Source organism: Oncorhynchus keta, chromosome 4, assembly GCF_023373465.1.
Source record: "Oncorhynchus keta strain PuntledgeMale-10-30-2019 chromosome 4, Oket_V2, whole genome shotgun sequence".
NCBI lineage: Eukaryota > Metazoa > Chordata > Actinopteri > Salmoniformes > Salmonidae > Oncorhynchus > Oncorhynchus keta.
The window spans coordinates 35,885,082-35,905,942 of record NC_068424.1 but is presented as its reverse complement, the minus strand read 5'-3'; the positions used below and the strand labels follow the sequence as shown (position 1 = coordinate 35,905,942).

At 41.8% G+C, this 20,861-nt stretch overlaps 1 pseudogene; it reads right to left on the bottom strand.

Moving 5' to 3' along the window:
* LOC118382967 (ribonuclease 3-like) overlaps positions 1-20,861 on the bottom strand; it is a 165,786-nt pseudogene that overhangs the window by 85,925 nt on the left and 59,000 nt on the right.

Sequence of the window (20,861 nt, the reverse complement as noted above, 5' to 3'; positions counted from 1 at the left end):
CTGTAAATAGAACGTCATCACTGGAGCAGTACCCTATACCCAAAGTGCAGGATTTGCTTTCAACGTTCACCGGAGGGCAACAGTTCACAAAACTGGAACTAGTGCTAAAACAAAACAAAACTAGTGCTAATCGATGAAGCGTCACAGAAGTACCTGACCATAAACACCCACAAAGGAATGTTTACCTATAAATGCTTACCTTTTGGGGTGTCTTCCGCACCAGCTATCTTCCAAAGAACCACGGAGGGAGTTCTGCAGGGCATACCCAAGGTAGCAGTTTACCTTGACAACATTCTTGTCACGGGAGTCACATCCCAGAAACTTGGGTGAAGATTTGAGGGGGGATGGAAGAGGCCGGTCTCCGGCTGAAGAGGAGCAAGTGTACACTGTTAGCAGATGAAGTGCAGGACCTAGGTCATAAGGTGGACGCCAAGCCCCAACGGGGTAATTACACACTGTAAAAGCTAAAGTGAGGGCAGTCATTGGTGCTCCAGCTCCGACAAGTGTTAAAGAGGTTGTTGGGCTGTGTTGCTCAGGGCCTACGAGTACAGAGTGATTTACAAGCCAGGTAGATACCATGGGAATGCTGATGCTCTGAGTAGGCTGGCCTTTCCAGAAATAATTGCTCAGGAAAGAGAAAATGACCAAGTCTTGATGATCAGTGTTTTGGATGATGCACCCGTGAAGACAACACAAAATCAGGCAATGGACTTCAAAGAACATGACATTATCATAAGTGCATGAATTTATCCTGAAAGTATGGCCTACAGTGACAGAGGCTCAGATCATGTCTTACTGCACTCGCCGCTTGAGTGTTTGAGATGGGTGTGGTCTGTGGGGTTCAAGAGTAGTTATCCCACCACAAGGGTGGAGTATGCTACTGAAATTGTTGCACCAGTCGCATCCAGGTATGTCGAGAATGAAAGGCTTAGCGAGGTCATACGTCTGGTGGCCAAAGTTGGACCAGGATGTGGATAATGAGGTTAGCCTGTGTGCAGATTGTCAGAGTAACAGAAAGTCACCCCCCACCAAGCCATTACATCCATGGGAATGGCCGGAAAAACCATGGACACAACTACATGTGGACTACCCTGAACCCTTCCTAGGGAAAATGTTCCTTGTGCTGATTGATTCGCATTCAAAGTGGATGGATGTTTACCCCATGAACAAGTCAACATCCCACTCTACGATTGAGAAGTTGAGACAACGCTTCAGTGTCATAGGATTGCCTCAAATGTTGGTTAGTGACAATGCTACTTGTTTTACTAGCACTGAATTCACAAGCTTCATGAAACAAAATGGAATTCAGCAAGTAACGTCGGCCCCTTTTCACCCATCTTCAAACGGAATAGTAGAACCTGGGTTCAGACCTTGGAGGGGATGACGATGATGCAAGGGGACAATATTGAAACAAAGGTGTCCAGATTCTTGTTTAGCTACAGGATCACTCCTCAAGCTATAACTGGGTTGTCACCTGAAGACATGCTGATGTCAAGGAGGTTGAGGTCAACCATGGATTTCACCAGGCCAGACCTGAAAGTGAAAATAAAATAAAAGCAATGGAATCAAAAACGGAATCATGACAACAGAACAAAACTCAAAAGTTTCTCACCTGGAGACGATGTCTACACGAGAACTATGGGTTTGGTCCTAAATGGGTTCCAGCTACAATTGAGGATTGCTCAGGACCTATACTGTGATCATCGGAAGTGGACACATTCAAAGGAGACACGTGGATCAGATCCAAACTCGAATTCCAGTTCCATACGTGGACATGTATCAATGCTTAAATGAGCAGGACAGGACATTGGAATGTTCCACAAAGTTGCAGTTGGACAAACAACCTGAGACCAAAAGGTCTTCCTGTCACCACCAGTCCAGGACAACCTCCTTCTGTGAAGTCTCCACAAAAAGACTTTGTTTCACCATTAAAGGGTGAAGTGCTATTAGTGAGATGTCTGCCAGACTATTTCAGATCCTAAAGGAGATCATGTTCGAAAAAATGTAATATTAAAATAGCATGTGATTGTTAAGAGAAAATCTTAAAATGTTAGTTGGCTGCTTTAGCTTAAAAAGGAAATTTGTTGAGTTATTAGTATTAAAAGGGGCAATGTAGTAACCTGGTATACTTATGTTTACCGATAGATAGCAGTATTGCTCAAGTTGGGAGATTGGTTTCCGCTATCCGTAGCCGTAGTCTGCCAATTATAACCATGCTTTGAGAAAGTCGCAGGAAGCTTATGCCAGGTGCATTAGGGATTGTTATTCTAAGATACAATTACATACTAATATGTACTTACATGTCTGGTGTCATCAATCTAAGAAGCATCTTAACAACCTCTTTGGGCAAGGGGGCGGTATTTTCACGTCCGGATGAAAAGCGTGCCCAAAGTAAACTGCCTGCTACTCAGGCCCAGAAGCTAGGATATGCATATCATTGGATTTGGATAGAAAACACTCTAAAATTTTGTTTGGGGCGCGTGACCTGGAGCTCACTCCACTTTCATTTGAACCTCTATTGAACACAGTTTATCCCGTCTTAAATTGTATAGATTATTTACGTTTTAAAATACCTAAAGTTGGATTAGGAAAATTGTTTGAAATTTTCGGACAAAATTTACTGGTAACATTTTAGAAAAGTTTTAGTCAAGGCGAGTTTTCTGAATCAAATGTGCCAAATAAATTGACATTTTGAAGATTTAACGATGGAATTTATCGAAAAAAAAGGACCATATGTGATGTTTATGGGACATTTTGGTATGCCAACAGAAGACGATCTTCAAAGGTAAGGCATGAATTATATAGTTATTTCTGAGTTTTGTGTCGCGCATGGTAGGTTGAAATATGATTGTCATGTGTTTGTATGGTGGGGTGCTGTCCTCAGATAATCACATGGTTTTCTTTCTCCATAAATCTGACACGGTGGCTGGATTGCAATTGTGATTGTATAAAAGTTAAATATTTCAAATAATGTTTGGGGAATTTTGCACTCTGTAATTTCACCGGATGTTGTCGAAAAGTTCCGCTATTGGAACCCCTAGCCGTAATTAAAATAATAGATCTGGAAAGACTTGAAAATAGCTGTGCAGCAACGCAGAGAAGAATGGGAGAAACAGCCCAAATACAGGTGTGCCAAGCTTTTAGCGTCATACTCAAGAGACTCAAGGCTGTAATCGCTTCCAAATGGACCTTCAACAAAGTACTGTTTAAAGTGTCTGAATACCTAAGTAAATGTGTATTTTTTTTTTCATTTGTCATTGTGGGGTATTGTGTGTAGGCTGTTGAGATGTTTTAAATATTTAATCCATTAAAGAATAAGGCTGTATCGTAACAAAATGTGGAAAATTCAAGGGATGTGAAAAGTTTCTGAATGCACTGTAGTGTTTTTCTTATTTCTGTTTCTTGTGTGTTATTGTTCTAACTTATGTTATTTTTAGTATTGCATTGCTATTGTGTTTAGAGCTTGTAAGAAAGGCATTTCACTGTACTCACGTGCAAGAAAGGCATTTCACTGTACTCACTGTGCACGTGACATTCAATTGTGAAATCATGAAAAAATGTTACGATAACTATTTGACACACAGGAAAGAGTCAGAGAGTACACAGTGGCAGAAAACCTGACCACTGTGACTGAAACAGAATAAAGAAAATCCTTGACCCAGTACAGACTAAGAGAGCATAGCCTTGCTGTCGAGAAAGGCCGCCATAGGCAGACCTGACTCTCGAGAAAAGACCAGCTATGGGCACACTGCCCATAAAATGAGGTGGAAACAGCTGCAAATCACAGACCCACAAATAATTTTAAAACATATCTAACATTGGTACATTCCCAGTAAGAATCTTTACCTGTTGCTTTGAGAGCACAAACAACATTGTAAATACAACTGGTATGTAGATTTATTTTCCCAACCAATTATGCTTCAAATATTTGCACATGTTTATAACACTGTACACAGCTGATAATATAACATTTGAAATATCTTTATCTGTTTGAAACATTTGAGTGCAATGTTCTAATTGTTTGTTTGTTTTGAAGTTTGTTTCTTCTCTTTTTTGTTTATTTCATGTGCTTTGGCAATTGAAACATATGTCTACCATGTCAATTAAGCCCTTTTGAATTGAAAAGAGAGAGACAGCAAGACAAAGGCGTCTTCAAGAGCCCTTGGAGCTTAAAACAGAAATTGAGATGACAGAAGTGTCACAAAAGAAAAGGTACAAGCAATGTTAATACAAGTGTTTGTGTGTGTGTGCATGATTGCGTATGTGTACGCCCGCACATCAGCGTACGTCTCGGCATGCGGAGACTATTTCGAGTTAGAGATCCAAAAATCACTGTTGTCTCCTCTCTTGCCTCTCATCCTCTCTGACAGCCAGGCTCTGTTACACTGAATAAACAGGTGGGCATCAATCTTTCTCTTATACAGATAGCATGAGAGAAAGAGAGACATGTAGAGATGGAGAAAGATCAGGCCTACGCCCCTTCTGCCCCCTGCCCCCTTGCAGCAAGGGCCTCATCATGACATGCTACACATATGCCCAGGCTGTGAGAACAGGAAAAGGCTCAACTCCCACTAATACACCCACCTAAGCCATATCCTGCGACCTAAGAGGCTTACACCAGATGCCCCCCTAGGCACAACCTGGCACTGTACATATTCAATAGACTTTGAGGGGACTCCAACTGCAGGTAAAACTACAGTTGAAGTCAGAAGTTTACGAACACTTAGGTTGGAGTCATTAAAACTTGTATTTCAACCACTCCACAAATGTCTTGTTAACACAATAGAGTTTTGGCAAATCAGTTAGGACATCTACCTTGTGCATGACACAAGTAACTTTTCCAACAATTGTTTACAGACAGATTATATTTTTATTTTATTTTTATTTCACCTTTATTTAACCAGGTAGGCTAGTTGAGAACAAGTTCTCATTTGCAACTGCGACCTGGCCAAGATAAAGCATAGCAGTGTGAACAGACAACACAGAGTTACACATGGAATAAACAATTAGCAAGTCAATAACACAGTAGAAAAAAATGGGCAGTCTATATACAATGTGTGCAAAAGGCATGAGGAGGTAGGCGAATAATACAATTTTGCAGATTAACACTGGAGTGATAAATGATCAGATGGGCATGTACAGGTAGAGATATTGGTGTGCAAAAGAGCAGAAAAGTAAATAAATAAAAACAGTATAAAAACAGTATGGGAATGAGGTAGGTGAAAAAGGGTGAGCTATTTACCTATAGACTATGTACAGCTGCAGCGATCGGTTAGCTGCTCGGATAGCTGATGTTTGAAGTTGGTGAGGGAGATAAAAGTCTCCAACTTCAGCGATTTTGCAATTCGTTCCAGTCACAGGCAGCAGAGTACTGGAACGAAAGGCGGCCAAATGAGGTGTTGGCTTTAGGGATGATCAGTGAGATACACCTGCTGGAGCGCATGCTACGGATGGGTGTTGCCATCGTGACCAGTGAACTGAGATAAGGCGGAGCTTTACCTAGCATGGACTTGTAGATGACCTGGAGCCAGTGGGTCTGGCGACGAATATGTAGTGAGGGCCAGCCGACTAGAGCATACAAGTCGCAGTGGTGGGTGGTATAAGGTGCTTTAGTGACAAAACGGATGGCACTGTGATAGACTGCATCCAGTTTGCTGAGTAGAGTGTTGGAAGCCATTTTGTAGATGACATCGCCGAAGTCGAGGATCGGTAGGATAGTCAGTTTTACTAGGGTAAGCTTATATCACTTATAATTCACTGGATTACAATTCTAGTGGGTCAGAAAGTTACATTCACTAAGTTGACTGTGCCTTTAAACAGCTTGGAAAATTCGAGAACATTATGTCATGGCTTTAGGATCTTCTGATAGGCTAATTGACATAATTTGAGTCAATTGGAGGTGTACCTGTGGACGCATTTCAGGGCCAACCTACAAACTCAGTGCCTTTTTGCTTGACATCATGGGAAAATCAAAAGAAATCAGCCAAGATCTCATAAAAACAAATTGTAGACCTCCACAAGTCTGGTTCATCCTTTGGAGCAATTTCCAAATGCCTGAATGTACCGCGTTCATCTATACAAACAACAGTACGCAAGTATAAACACCATGGAACCACGCAGCCGTCATACCGCTCAAGAAGGAGACGCGTTCTGTCTGCTAGAGATGAACGTACTTTGGTGCGACAAGTGCAAATCAATTCCAGAACAACAGCAAAGGACCTTGTGAAGATGCTGGAGGAAACAGGTACAACAGTATCTATATCCACAGTAAAACAAGTCCCATATCAACGTAACCTAAAGGCCGCTCAGCAAGGAAGAAGCCACTTCTGATAAACCGCCATAAAAAATAAAGACTACGTTTTGCAACTGCACATGGGGACAAAGATCCTACTTGTTGGAGAAATGTCCTCTGGTCTGATGAAACAAAAATAGAACTGTTTGGCCATAATGACCATCGTTATGTTTGGAGGGAAAAGGAGGAGGCTTGCAAGCCGAAGAAGATAATCCCATTCGTGAAGCACGGGGGTGGCAGCATCATGTTGTGGGGGTGCTTTGATGCAGGAGGGACTGGTGCACTTCACGAAACACATGGCATCACGAGGGAGGAAAGTAATGTGGATATATTGAAGCAACATCTCAAGACATCATTCAGGAAGTTAAAGCTTGTTTGCAAATGTGTCTTTCAAATGGACAATGACCCCAATCATACTTCCAAAGTTGTTGCAAAATGGCATAAGGACAACAAAGTCAAGGTACTTGAGTTGCCATCACAAAGCTCTGACCTCAATCCCATAGAAAATGTGTAGGCAGAACTGAAAACATGTGTGCAAGCAAGGAGGCCTACAAACCTGACTCAGTTACACCAGCTCTGTCAGAAGGAATGGGCCAACATTCACCCAACTTATTGTGGGAAGCTTGTGGAATGCTACCCGAAATGTTTGACCGAACTTAAACAATTTAAAGGCAATGCTACCAAATACTAATTGAGAGTATGTAAACTTCTGACCCACTGGGAATGTGATGACAGAAATAAAAGCTGAAATAAATAATTTTCTCTACTATCATTCGGACACATCACATTCTTAAAATAAAGTGGTGATACTAACCGACCTAAAAAATAACATTTTTACTGGGATTAAATGTCAGGAATAGTGAAAAACTGAGTTTAAAATGTATTTGGCTAAGGTGTATGTTAAAAACTTCTTATGGCTTAGATCCCAGATAGAATCAATCTTTAGGATTTTTTAATCATAAATCTTCAATAATGTTCCAAGCGGAGAATTCCTTTGTCTTCAGAAATGCAATGGAACGCAAACTCACAGACATCATTCAAACAGTTTTAGAAACTTCAGAGTGCTCTATCCAAATCTACTACTACTAATAATATGCATATATTAGCAACTGGGCCTGAGTAGCAGGCAGTTTACTCTGGGCACCTTATTCATCCAAGCTACTCAATACTACCCCAGCCATAAGAAGTTAACTTCCGACTTCAACTGTACATCTCTTCTCTTGTCAGTAGCACTGTACAGTAGATTACTTTATCACCAACCTGAACCCAGAGCCTCTCAGACCTTTCAGTCAGCCCCACTGACAGATCACTGACACCTCAGCAAAATCACAGCCTACTTCAATAAAGCAATACTCAATCATGAGGCATCAGAACAAAACACATACTATAAAGAAATGCCATAGATTGATGGAAAGTTTTGGAGAAACCTACCAGAAACCTACTGGAAAAAATGTTTCACTGCAAAATGGAAGGTGTAAACTTGACAGTAGAAACCTAAACAGTATATTTCAGCTTCCAAATCAAATGTAAATATTTAAACCAGACCATCTATGAAAATTAACAGCAATGACAAATGTTTTGATGAAGGCAAAAACATAAGATAGAGATTACGTAACCTATCCAAACAAAAACACAGAGACCCAGAAAACGTGGTCCTTCTGTAGCTCAGTTGGTAGAGCATGGCGCTTGTAACGCCAGGGTAGTGGGTTCAATTCCCGGGACCACCCATACGTAGAATGTATGCACACATGACTGTAAGTCGCTTTGGATAAAAGCGTCTGCTAAATGGCATATATTATTATTATATTAAAACCTGAGCCTACGCCTTCACTATAGTGAAACACTAAAAACAGTAGAAATACAGTAAGGAAAAATTAAGAAAAGCATGTCAGAAACCAGTTACTGAAGAATCCATAGAATCAAACCACTTCTGGTAAAATTGGAACACATGAAACAGACAACAACAAGAAGATATATCCACTATATATACAAAAGTATGTGGACACCCCTACAAATTAGTGGATTTGGCTATTTCAGCCACACCCATTGCTGACAGGGATATAAAATCGAGCACACAGCCATGCAATCTCCATAGACAAACATTAGCAGTAGAATGGTCTTACTTAAGAGCTCAGTGACTTTCAATGTGGTACCATCATAGATTGTCACCTTTTCAGCAAGTCAGTTCGTACAAATGTATGCCCTGCTACAGCTGTCCCGGTCAACTGTAAGTGCTGTTATTGTGAAGTGGAAACGTCTTGGACAACAACGGCTCAGCCCCTAAGTGATAGGCCACACAAGCTCACAGAATGGGAACGGAGAGTGCTGAAGAGAGTAGGACGTAAAAATCATCTGTTCTTTGTTGCAACACTCACTGAAATGGGTTTCAATGGCCAAGCAGCAGCACACAAGCCTAAGATGCGCAATGCCAAGTGTAGGCTGGAGTGGTGTAAAGCTCGCCGCCTTTGGACTCTGGAGCAGTGGAAATGCGTTCTCTGCATTCTCTGCAGTGATGAATCATGCATCACCATCTGGCAGTCCGATAAACTTATCTGGATTTGGTGGGTGCCAGGATAGTGCTTACCTGCCCGAATGCATAGTACCAACTGTAAAGTTAGGTGGAGGAGGAATAATGGTTTGGGGCTGTTTTTTGTGTTTCAGGTTAGGCTCCTTAGTTCGTGTGAATGGAACTCTAACGCATACAATTCAATTCTAGATGAGTATGTGCTTCCAACATTGTGACAACAATTTGGAGAAGGCCCTTACCTGTTTCAGCATGACAATGCCCCGTGCACAAAGTGAGGTCCATACAGAAATGGTTTGTCAAGATCAGTGTGGAAGAACTTGATTGGCCTGCACAGAGCCCTGACCTCAACTCCATCGAACACCTTTGGGATGAAGTGGAACGTTGACGACAAGCCAGTGGCCGACCTCATGCTTGTGGCTGAATGGAAGTAAGACCCTGCAGCAATGTTCCAACATCTAGTGGCAAGCATTCCCAGAAGAGTGGAAGCTGTTATAGAAGAAAAGGGGGGGGGACCAACTCCATATGAATGCCCATGATTTTGGAATGAGATATTCGACGAGCAGGTGTCCATATACATTTGGTCATGTAATATAGGTAAAACACTTCTCCAATCTTTTTGGCCTTACAACAAATAACAAACAGCAAAAACATATACATAATCCATTACCAAATTACAGTCCAACAGACTATATATTCACCCTGCACACCCTTCTTGACAAACAAACAAACAAAGAAAAACAAAAGTAAAGTCTGCTCATGCTTTGCTGATTTCAACAAAGCTTGATTCAATTTGGCATGAAAGTCTGATATACAAATTGATTGAAGGCGGTGTTGGGAGGAATTACATACAGCATTATAAAATCCATTTATAGAAACAACAATTTTGTGGTTGTTTGAATAGACAGGGACGCAGCTTGAGCCCCACCCTCTTCAACATTTATATCAACGAATTGGTGAAGGCACCCAACCTAGAGCAGAGCCGAGAGCAGCACCTAGATCTTCTGCATATATTATGTCAGACTTGGGCCCTGACAGTTAATCTCAATAAGACCAAAAATTATGGTATTCCAAAAAAAAGGACCACAAATAAAAATTTCTCCTAGACACGGCTAGCACAAAAAAACTATGCCTATTGTACCTCTGCCTAAACATCAGCACCACAGGTAAATTCCACAAAGCTGTGAACGATCAAGGCAAGAAGGGCCTTCTACGCCATCAAAAGGAACATACAATTTGACATCTCAATTAGGACCTAGCAAAAAAAAAATACTTGAATCAGTTATAGTACCCATTGTTCTCTATGGTTGTGAGGTCTGAGGTCCACTCACCAACCAAGAATTCACAAAATGGGACAAACACAAAAAAGCTGAATTCTGCAAAAACATCCTCAGTGTACAACGCAAAACACCAAATAATGCATGTAGAACAGAATTAGGGTGATTCCCGTTAATTATCAAAAGCCCAGAAAAAAGCTATTAAATTCTACAACCACCTAAAAAGAATAAGTGATTCTCAAACCTTCCATAACAAAGCCCTCACTTACAGAGAGATGCACCTGCAGAAGAGACCCCTTAGCCAGATGGTACTGGGACTCTGTTGACAAACACAAACAGACCCCACAGAGCCCCAAGACAGCAACACAATTAGACTGAACCAAATCATGAGAAAACAAAAAGATAATTACTTCCCACAAACTGGAATTTTATTTGGAACTAAACAAAAAATAAACAGTGGCAGAATATCTGAACACTGTGACTGAGTCAAAAATTTCAAAAAACTTTGACTATGTTCAGACTCAGTATAAGCATGGTTTTGCCATTGAAAGAGGTCAACATAGGAAGATCTGGCTCTCAAGAGAAGAACGGCTATGGGTACAATTCCTACACAATTAGGTGGAAACAGAGCTGCACTTTCTAACCTCCTGCCAAATATTTGAGCATATTAGAAACACATATTTCACTCAAATTACACAGACCCATAAAGAATTTGAAAACATATCTAATCTTAATAAACTTGCATATATATTAGGCGAAATGCCAGTGTGTCACCCCAGCAGCAAGATGTGTGACCTATTACTGCAAGAAAAGAGCAATTGGTAGAGCACAAACACCATTGTTAATACAACCTATGTTTATTTTCCCTTTTGTACTTCAACTATTTGCACATTGTTACAACACTGTACATGCACAGTAATATGACATTTGAAACATATATATTATTTAAAAAAATTGTGAGTGTAGTGTTCATTGTGAAAGGACAATTCCACCCCAAAACTATGTTTGATTCATTAGTCCATTGTCAGCAATCAAGTTTTCAAGATATGTACATTTCAAAATACAGACAAATTATGCAAAATCCATCATCAAAGCCGTATGATGCTGCGTTTTGCAGTATTTTGAAAGAAATAGCAACATATCGTTTTTGGGAGGATTGTATATTTCCTCTGTATATTTTCTATTAGTTTATTTTCTGTCACTTGCTTTGACATTCTATGTAAAAATATTGAAAGATAGAAGAAATGAGAGGATGAGTCTCTCTCTCTCTCTCTCGATCTCTCTCTCTCTGAGGAGCTATGGGATGGAATAGATTACTAAGCTGATCTCGCAGCCAATATAAACAAGTATGGTTGGGGGCCCAGGGGCCCAGAGAAAGGCGAGGGACCACTCCGATCCAAGACGCAAAACAGCACTACTCTCAACAATGTTTGCCTCTCATTTCTTGCCCACTTTAATTTTGTCTTTTCTTTTTAAATCTACCCAGCTGTGTCCCAAAAGGCACCCTATTTTCTACACAGTGCACTACTTTGACCAGAACCAATTGGGAAACCCACATGGCCCTGATGAAAAGTAGTGCACGATATAGGGAGTAGGTTGCCATTTGGGACGTAATCTCCATTGCCTATCGGGGGAGTGGAGGAATGGCTGAAATGGTTTAATCAAGATGGTGATAAGATGGGAAAGCTGCCAACACTGCACACTCGCCAGGACCGAGCGCTGCTTAGCTCCCCTACTGTTGCCTGCCGCCCAAGGGGGATAGAGTGGAGACTGTCCCTACAGACAGCTTAGTCTGTGTGGGGTGTGTGTGTGTATATGTGTGTGTATGTGGTACTCTAGGGACTGCCTGTCCAGCCAGAGGTCAAAGCCCATCTATAGAGAGATCAATAAAGCTGCTTAATGTGTCTGGACCTGACGGGAGTTATACTGCACACACATACACAATGACCTGGATACAACACTCTGGTTCGAGCATGGTCACGCACAAACACACACCTGTGAATTACAGAGACATATGGATGGACACACTCACCTATGAGGGCTTCAAAGCAGGTGGCCATGGCGGGTCTCAGGTCTGACTCCCTGTAGAGGTCTGGTCTGTGCACATAAAACATGAACCGATCCAGCTCCAGTTTCTGGCAAAGCACAAAACATAATGTACCAACACATACAGTCACAATCTATGCCATGCAGTACTGCGAACAATAACAGTTTTCTGACCTGGTTGGCTAGTTCAGGCTAGCGGGATAGCTTAATTTCCATCATACTATTACACACAATTACTATAACACACAATTATGGGAGCAAATAACACAATCACCGTGTCTCCTGACCTTATTTTTGTCTTTGATAACTGACACTTTGATATTTGTCTGATACAGAGATGGTCGAGGTGGTGTTAAAAAAGCTGACTGCTAACCCTAATGTCTAGCCCAAACCTATAACTTTTTTAAATACATTTTTACAATATAGCAAATTTCGACATTGCAGCTGGCCTATCTAAGGAAAATAATACATGTCAACCTGTCTCTCAAATCAAATCAAACTTTATTGGTCTCATACACATATTTAGTAGATGTTATTGCGAATTTAGCAGAATGCTTGTATTGTTCTGTATGGCACTCAGCTACGGTATACACACACACACTGTAAGGGGCCTGTAAATCACACAAAATAGCCCATAAGGACAAAGTGAAAACATGTTTTTAGACATTTCTGCAAAGGTATTGAGAATTAAATACAGAAATATCTCATTTACATAACAATTCACACCAGAGTCAATACTTTGTAGAAGCACCTTTGGTGGCGATTACAGCTTTGAGTCATCTTGGGTATGTTTATTAGCTTAGCACATCTGGATTTGGGGATTTTCTCATTGTTCCCACTGTGTTTGGGTTACTAATCATTTGTAGATCGGCTCTATTTTCCCTCAGCTTGCATTGTTTAACCATTCGGAATGTCTAAAGAATCCATATATACTTCTGAAATATGAACACAGAAATACTGGACATTTTTAACTCTTATTATGGTGGCGATTTTACAAACATGATGTTGAATTGGACTCACATTTTTCTAGTCTTGGTTTTGACTCTGTCTCGAACCCCTTGTCCCCATCCTGCCCCCGCTGTTGGTCTTGACTCTGACTCGATTTGCTCTGGTCTTAGTCTTGATTAGGTCTTGCTTCCCCCAAAAAGGGTACAAGTCTCACCTTCGCTAGCATAACCAGGTGCTGGTTCTGTATAATGGCTGTTCTGTAGGTGGCCAGGCCTCCTTCTTCCAGACAGGGGAACCGGTAGTAAATATGGACACTGTGAAGACAGGAAGCACACAGACAGAGCTGTTAGATCCAAGATGGCCCCGGGTCGAAGTCTACCAGAACCACAGCTGTGTTCAGGCAACCAGCTAGCCTACATTTTCATTACTGTTCTTTGTCCACATTCTCCAAAACGTTGGACCAATACCAAAAGGTCTATTCGTCAGGGCATTGTGATCAAACGGCAATATATCACATTTGGAATACATAATTTAAATTAATGAATTATTTTAAGAATTATGTATTCCAAATGTGATATATTGCCGTTTGATCACAATTTGATCTCTATTTGTAGAGAAACAATAATGTGTATGTTTTTTTGTCATAAATTCAATTATGAAAATAATTATTTTACAAGCTAGCTGACAAGCTAACATTAATCATCTGGTTATACATTTAGCTGGATATATGGGAGTTTGACATTAGTACAAATTGTCATTTCTGTTGTTGAATGTTTTAGGTCCTCCTGAACAAACCAGTCTGTCATCTTGTGAAACCCAGTGGATGTAAAGAATCTAGCTTAAACATTTACTGCAAATTGAATGTACAATGTTGTAAGCTTGCCTTGCTGTTCATTTAAAAAAAAGTATAATTCAAACACTTGTAATTGTTCTTTATTGTAGTAACGTTAACATTAGTGTTTGAACATATTTTCCATACAATGCAGCTGAAGTAACCTAGCCAACTCTTTTCTTGCTTATTGTGTAGAGGAGAAAAAGACCTGTATGCCTATGGATGTGTAACTATGTAGCCAATCTTTAAAATCTTAAACCCTTTAGTACAAATATTAGTTTTGAACAGTGGTTTTAATTGTTCTTCATTGCTTCCACTGGTTAATCATTAATCCCCAAGAAATGAAGGGTGACTGTTACATGTCAAGCTGCTATTAATGAATGAAAGACCTGCTTCAGTAGTAGTACTACTCTATGTTGAAACAGACAGAGCATGGGTACATTACGGCACATTGTTGTTTTGCTGTTCTCAGATTTCTTGCTCATATGGTAAGTACGTATTTGTTTTTTTTATTTTTTATTTCACCTTTATTTAACCAGGTAGGCTAGTTAAGAACAAGATCTCATTTACAACTGCGACCTGGCGAAGATAAAGCAAATCAGTATGACAGAAACAACACAGAGTTACATGGAATAAACAAGCGTACAGCCAATAACACAATAGAAGAAAAAAAGTATATATACAGTATGTGCAAATGGTATGAGGAGGTATGGTAATAAATAGGCCATAGGCGCAAAGTTTTTACAATTTAGATTAACACTGGAGTGATAGATGAGCAGATGATGATGAGCAGATGACGGTGTGTAAGTAGTGATATTGGTGTGCAAAAGAGCAGCACAAGTAAATAAAAACAATATGGGGATAGATTGGTAGATAGGTAGGTAGATTGGGTGGGCTATTTACAGATGGACTATGTACATCTGCAGCGATCGTTTAGCTGCTCAGATAGCTGATGTTTAAAGTTAGTGAGGGAAATGTAAGTCTCCAGCTTCAGCGATTTTTGCAATTCGTTCCAGTCACTGGCAGCAGAGGTGGAAAGAGGTGTTGGCTTTGGGGATGACCAGTGAGATATAACTGCTGGAGCATGTGCTATGGATGGGTGTTGTTATCGTGACCAGTGAGCTGAGATAAGGCAGAGCTTTACCTAGCATAGACTTGTAGATGACCTGGAGCCAGTGGGTCTGGTGATGAATATGTAGCGAGGGTCAGCCGACGAGAGCATACAGGTCGGATTGGAAATGTTTGATATGAGTCTGGAAGGAAAGTTTACAGTCTAGCCAGACACCTAGGTATTTGTAGTTGTCCACGTATTCTAAGTCAGAACCGTCCAGAATATTGATGCTAGTCGGGCGGGCAGGTGCAGGCAGTGAACGGTTGAAAAACATGCATTTGGTTTTGATGGCGTTTAAGAGCAGTTGGAGCCCACGGAAGGCATGTTGTATGGTATTGAAGCTCGTTTGGAGGGTCGTTAAGACAGTTTCCAAAGAAGGGCCAGATGTATACAGAATGGTATCGTCTCCGTAGAGGTGGATCAGGGAATCACCCGCAACAAGAGTGACATCGTTGATATATACAGAGAAAAGAGTCGGCCCGAGAATTGAACCCTGTGGTACCCCCAAAGAGACTGCCAGAGGTCCGGACCACAGGCCCTCCGATTTTACACACTGAACTCTATCTGCGAAGTAGTTGGTGAAGTAGGCGAGGCAGTCATTTGAGAAACCAAGATGTGATTGACAGAGTCTAAAGCCTTGGCCAGGTCGATGAAGACGGCTGCACAGTACTGTCTTTTATCGATGGCGGTTATGATATCGTTTAGTATTTTGAGCATGGCTGAGGTGCACCCATGACCAGCTCGGAAACCGGATTGCACAGTGGAGAAGGTACGGTGGCATTCGAAATGGTCAGTGATCTGTTTATTAACTAGGCTTTCAAATACTTTAGAAAGGCAGGACAGGGTGGATATAGGTCTGTAACAGTTTGGGTCTAGAGTGTCAACCCCTTTGAAGAAGGCGATGACCGCGGCAGCTTTCCAATCTTTAGGGATCTCGGACGAAGTGAAAGAGAGGTTGACAGACTGGTAATCGGGGTTGCAACAATGGAGCGGATAATTTTTGAAAGAGACAGTCCAGATTGTCTAGCCTAGCTGATTTGTACAGGTACAGGTTTTGCAGCTATTTCAGAACATCTGCGATCTGGATTTGGGTGAAGGAGAAGCTGGGGAGGTTCGGGCAAGTAGCTGCGAGGGTTGCGGAGCTGTTGGCCGGAGTTGGTGTAGCAAGGAGGAAAGCATGGCCAGCCATAGAGAAATGCTTCGAGAAATGTTCGATTGTCATGGATTTATCGGTGGTGACTGTGTCGCCTAGCCTCAGTCGCCTAGCCTCAGTGCAGTGGGCAGCTGGGAGGAGATGATCTTCCATACGTAGAATGTATGCACACATGACTGTAAGTCGCTTTGGATAAAAGCGTCTGCTAAATGGCATATATATATATATATATATATATATATATATATATATCTTGTTCTCCAATGACTTTACAGTGTCCCAAAACCTTTTGGAGTTAGAGCTACAGGATGCACATTTCTGTTTGAAAAAGCTAGCCTTTGCTTTCCTGACTGACTTTGTGTATTGATTCCTGACTTCCCTGAACAGTTGCATATCGTGGGGAATATTCAATGCTATTGCAGTCCGCCACAGGATGTTTTTGTGCTGGTCAAGGGCAGTCAGGTCTGGAGTGAACCAAGGGCTATATCTGTTCTAAGTTCTGCATTTTTTGAAAGGGGCATGCTTATTTAAGATGGTGTGGAAATTACTTTTAAATAACGACCAGGCATCCTCGACTGACGGGATGAGGTCAATATCCTTCCAGGATACCTGGGCCAGGTCGCAGAAGTGTTTTAGGGAGCGTTTGACAGTGATGAGGGCTGGTCGTTTGACCGCGGACCCATAGCGGATGCAGGCAACGAGGCAGTGATCGCTGAGATCCTGATTGAAAATAGCAGAGGTGTATTTGGAGGGCAGGTTCGTCAGGATATTATCTATGAGGGTGCCCATGTTTATGGATTTAGGGTTGTACCTGGTGGTTTCCTTGATCATTTGTGTGAGATTGAGGGAAACTAGCTTAGATTGTAGGACTGCTGAGGTGTTAGCATATCCCAGTTTAGGTCACCTAACAGAACGAACTCTGAAGATAGATGGGGGGCAATCAATTCATATATGGTGCACAGGACACAGCTGGGAGCTGAGGGGGGTCTATAACAGGCGGCAACAGTGAGAGACTTATTTCTGGAGAGATTCATTTTTTAAATTAGAAGCTCAAACATTTTGGGCATAGACCTGGAAGGTATGACAGAACTTTGCAAGCTATCTCTGCAGTAGATTGCAACTCCTCCCCTTTTGGCAGTTCTATCTTGTTGCATGATACATTTAAGGAAAGCTATTACTGCCACCAGTACAGGCATTTTTAAAAACACAAGGCTCAATGAATGGTTGTAGGCTATCCATTGGTGGTTTCTGATGTGTGTGAGTGATGTAGTGATGTTCTCTTCCTTAGGTTAATTTATCTCTCCCTACCACAAGTTATTATTCCTTGGCAGTAGGTACGTATGACTGTGACACTTGCTATTTTACACCTAAATATTCTATATCCCCAGCTCCTGGTACTCCGGTTTCAGAATTGTTCAGTCCAGGAGACTGCAGTGCTGGAATGGAGCGAGCGAGTGAGGAAGAGGGGAAAAGAGAGAGAGATAGGGAGAGAGAGCGAGAAAGAGGTAGGTAGAGTGGTCCAGAGCAGGTCCAGTGCTTGCCAGGGGAAACAAGGGTGGTTAACTAGATTTGCTCCATCAGTTAACTAGACAAGAGGGTGATACATTATTCACAGCTCTGAGGAGGGCCAAAGCGAGTTGCCTGGGCTGAACGGGTCCTTATGAATGCCTACATCAGAAGAGGAGCAACACAAGATGAGGAACTGCCCAAGTCCACAGAAACAGCAGTTAACCACCCCTTTCCTTCCTCACTCACTCCATCCATGGCTGAATCCCAAATGGCACCGTATCTGCTTTATAGTTCACTGAGGGCTATGGTCAAAAGTAGTGCACTGTAAATGGAATAGGGTGCCATTTAGGACGCAGACCATCTGCTGGGTAAAACAGCTAAAACGGACTCCTAGCCATCCACTCCTAACGGTCAACTCCTATTACAGTCAAACTCTTGCAGTCGGGGCTAGGTCTATCCAAGGCTATATATTGGCAGGGGTGAAATAAATTACTTGCTCTCATCTCTAACAACAAACAGCCGGAAATGAAAAAACGGGAAGAAGTGAAAAACAACAACTCATCCCTAGGAAGGTTTTCATTTTAAAATGAACAGGGCAGCCCTCAGCTCACCTTTTTCCCGGTGAGACTTCTATGATTTGACGTGCAGAAACTACCTAATGAGCTAAGCTGGGCAAGCCTAGACATTTCCCCTCTCCAGCTACCTTTCTATCCAAAGAAAGGGTGTGTCACAAATGGTACCCTATTCCCTATCTAGTACATTACTTTTGACCAGGACCCATATGGCTACATAAGGAATAGGGTACTTTTTGGGATGCAGAAGAGGTAGCTAGGTAGGGAGGTAGTGACTGTAGTATAGCTCTATGTAATTAGTAGCATGGCAGTGCACGCTGAGTGGTGCCTGGGCCACAACGGTACCCTCTCACCTGGGAGTGACTCAGTCAAAAACACAGGCAGCATTTACACAGCTAATTGCTGGTTGTCATGGAGACTTTCAGTAAGGCTGAAGTGGGCTGTAGTGAAATTACAACCCAATCCCCAATTAAGGGTAAATTCACAGAGTAGAGTAAGAGGAAGGGTGAGAAGAGGGGGAGAGAGTCATCGCCATGTTCGATTAGCAAACGTGTCTGTCAAAAAAATGAAAGCGAGGGACCTGACGGACATAAATCTCACCTGGTGAGAAACCCCACAATGGCATCGCCAAGAAACTCCAGCCGCTCGTTGTGATTGATCCTGGAAGAGAGAAAAAAAGAGATGAGGAGAGAAAGAGAGAGAGACAGGGAGAGAGGAAAGAGACCGAGAGAGGAAGATATGGTGAGAGAGAAAGAGAGAGGGTGGGAGGGAGGTGGGGAGGAGAAAGAGACAGAGATGAGGAAGAGAGAGATAATTTAATGGGCATCTCAATCTATAGTAGATCAGACATTTACACAGGAACCACAGGTCTCTGAGACAAACCAAATCAACACAATCTGACAAATATCACAGGTGAAAATCCAATAGTGACCTGAAATATGACCTATACCGGTTTGAATCAAGTTGATTCATTCTGCTCAAGTGTATTTATTCTGTCTCAAACCTTCACAAATCTAATAGCACACATGTATTAGCACACAATGCAAAGGTGTATTGGAATTAGAATGGCCCTTGCATCAGTGGTTTGTGATATTTCTTAGAACTCACTCATGGAAATAAGTGCAGGGCCTACCCACACCGAGGCATTGCAGGACAGCAACTGCTTGATTTAGGGACTTTGCATTTGCTAAATTTGTATTAGATAAGGGATTAAGAATGTCCATTGCATCAGTGGTTGGTGACATTGCGTAGACCTCCTTATGGATGTAGAGTCAACCTGGAGGGAAGGGGTCGTCTTGTCTGAGACGAGACTTAATGTTGATCACGGTGTTGATTCCTGACCAACCAGAGAGAGGTTGGTTATTCAGCATAGATAGAAGTTAAATCCATTAATCAATATTGATGAAGTGTGTGTGTGTGTGTGTGTGTGTGTGTGTGTGTGTGTGTGTGTGTGTGTGTGTGTGTGTGTGTGTGTGTGTGTGTGTGTGTGTGTGTGTGTGTGTGTGTGTGTGTGTGCGTGCGTGCGTGCGTGCGTCTGTGTCTGTGTGTGTCTGCACGTATGTGTTGTACCGTAGGTACCCACCCTTCTTCCTCATCATATACATGTGGAGGACCTCCCTGTCTCCATACTTGGGCTGGCGGATGCCACAGTTGGACAGGGAGTTTCGGGCGTGGTCTGGTTTCATGCCGAAGTTCAGGTGGTGGCTGAGGTGAGTCATGGCCAGCTGGAGAGGGAGAAGAGTAGCAAAATCTGGTGGTGATTATGACTGATGGGGTGACTGTCTGATTGGGCTTGAAATTGCCAGGGACCTCACGATACAATATTATCATGACACTTAGGTGCCAATATGATATGTATTGCGATTCTCACGATTCTAAATGTATTGCGATTTGATATTGTGATTTTACTGCAATTTAATATTCCAAACATATTGCTCTCTATATGTCTGCTACCGAGAGACAAGAGGGAGATTTAGAAAACCAGTTTTGATCAGTCAGGGAAATAGAAGTGCTGAAAACATGTTGGCTCACTATTTAAAAAGAAGATGGAGAACAAGCTATAGGATGAAACATTCCCGCATTTTGGCGCAGGTACAGCGACTATAGCGCTAGCCAACGCAACCTACAGAAGCAAAAATTAAATTTAAATAATATTGCAATATGTAACTGTATTGATCCCCCCCCCATCACTACTGTCTGATGTAGGCATCTAGCATCTGAGAGTATTACAGCTGATCTAGGATCAGGTCTTCCCTGGCAATATAACCCTTTATTTATGAACTAAAAAGGTATTGCGGATCCTAAATCAGTACTCCTACTCTGTTGATCAACTCATCTGACTGAAACACAAAGCATACTAGACTTTCCTTGACCTCCAAGATATGACTAGACTAGAACACCAATCATCTGAAAGGTTGATCATTGAAGCATTGAGCAACAGTATGTAATACGGACTAGAGCATAAAAAAATATAAATAAAATGGAAGAAAGTATAAATAAATCAAGCCTTTTATAACAAAAAGGCCAGTAGCACAGCAGACACTACACATATTCCCCACAATTCTGCTTTGGTTTGAAACAGGACAAACTAGAGAGCT